Source organism: Vitis riparia, chromosome 5, assembly GCF_004353265.1.
Source record: "Vitis riparia cultivar Riparia Gloire de Montpellier isolate 1030 chromosome 5, EGFV_Vit.rip_1.0, whole genome shotgun sequence".
Taxonomy (NCBI): Eukaryota; Viridiplantae; Streptophyta; class Magnoliopsida; order Vitales; family Vitaceae; genus Vitis; species Vitis riparia.
The window spans coordinates 20,904,064-20,906,294 of NC_048435.1; positions in this window are offsets into that span (position 1 = coordinate 20,904,064).

Consider the following 2,231-nt stretch of genomic DNA (forward strand, 5'->3'; position numbering starts at 1 on the left):
TTTTTTTAATTCGTTTTAATATCAAATAGTGAAAATTTAAGATTTTGATTTATTATTGGAATTGAGGAGATCTTAAGTTTTTTTTAGGAAAAAAAAAATATTCCTGTGAAGATTTCGATTTAGATTAGGGTTAGTTTATTATTTTTTTAATTCGTTTTATATCAAATAGTGAAAATTTAAGATTTTGATTTATTGTTGGAATTGGGAGATCTTCAGTTTTTTTTTTAACAAAAAAAAAAAGAAAAAAAAAACGCGTGTGCACTGGTTGCATGTGTGTGGGAACTGTGCATCCACTTTTTTTGTATGGATTTCATGGTTGAACTCTAGTTGGTGGATTTTCACATACTCTATTATTAGGCTTTGATGGATACTTGGGTATGTAATATTTAATAGTAGCAGGACTCTGTATTGTTAGACTTTGATGGGTACTTGAGTACTGAGTACTGTATTATTGAATAACGGCAGGACTTTGTGTTATTAGAAACAAATTGGGAATTTATTAATTTATTTCAATAAGGAATAGATTAGTTAAATTATAGATAAATAGTAATAGTTATTCCTCTTATATTTTGTTAGGTGAATAGTAGATTTTCAAGATTATTTCTCTCCAAAGTTTTTGAGGACTTCTTTTGAGGTAAGGGAAATTAATACAGTTGTTAAATTCTTTTTTTTTGAAGCAATTTATATATATATATATATACATTATTTGAAAACGTATGAGTTATATTCCGTTTTATGCATGGATCAAACCTGTTTTGCATGAAAAGTATGTTAGAATTTTATATTATGTTTTTGACAAATAAATGTGGAGATATTATATGTTATAAATTTGAATAAATGAAATAAATATTTGACTCTGATTTGTTTGGCCATTGTCAACGGGATATAATAGTTGACTTTTGGCCTTTGTCAATTGGATATAATAGTTGACCTTTACATTTCTTGGTGGGGAATGTAATTGATTTGAACCCCAACCTCTAGGGGTTTTGGTTAGAGGTTACTAGTACTAGTAGTTTTTGGTTCCGTCCACCTTAAAGGAACAATTTGAGGCTAGCCACCCATTTGAAAAGTCTCACCTAATTGGACACCCTTTGATGTTTGATGACCAGAGTAAATAAATTATTGGAATGTTTTGACTGAATTTGTTATGAAATTGTTTGAATAAAAAATAAATGCATACAGTTAGAAAATTTGAATGTATTGGCAAAAAAAAAAAAAAAAAATTTACTCACAGCTTTATGAAAATGATTGATTACAATATCTCCTATTTTGCAAGTGAGTTTGAAATATTTGATCCATGGACTGCATTAATGTTCTTGATTGGGCTATGAACTCATTCCCATTTGTTGACTACTTTTCAGGTACCCTTAGTTCGGGTGAGGAGTGATGGCTAGGCTGAGGAATGGTCATCATTAGGATTTGACTTAGAATTTTATGTTGGATTTTGTTTAACTGTTAGTTGTGTTCATTTGGATCTTTTGGTATTTGGAAGTTATTTGGATATTGATCCTTCAAATTTTATGTTAGATCAAAGTTGAGTTTTGGAGATTTTGAAATTTGTTCTAGTACTTGAATTGTTTAAGTTTGCAAATATTTGGACAATGGATTTTGGATAGTGGATGTTTTAGTTTTGAAATTGAATTTTGTGGATTTTAGATTTTGTTCCGCTACTTCGAACAGGTATTTGGTAATTGGTAACTTCCGATTACAAGATAATTGTTTGGGTCAGGTTACACTGTAAGCCTTCGGGTTTGAAGTGTGAAATGACCGTCACGCTCTTAGAGTGGGTCTTGGGGCGTGACAGAGTGGTATCAGAGCATTAGGTTGTAATCTTGATGGGAACTTGTTTAGTTTACCTTTGGGAATAGATGAGTGACACATTAGTTTAAGTTTCAACTTCATCTAGTTCGATTCCTTTTATTCCTTACAATTCTGATTTGCTTATTTGACTTTTTAGTGACTAATTTAGTTATACATGTTGCTTTATAGGACACTATGCCACCAAGGAGACTTGCATCTTCCCAAAACAGTCAGGCTAATGATGATATACCTCTTCCACCTGAGGCTTTGCCCCCTATGAGTACTGAAGGGCTTTATAGATATTTAAGGACTTTGTCTGGCTTGGTTGAGCGTCAGGCTAGAGCTACTGGAAGTAATGGTCAAGGACAATCCTCATCTACTAGGGGTAGCTCCTTCGACGACTTTAAGAAGTTGGGTCCCCCTTACTTTTC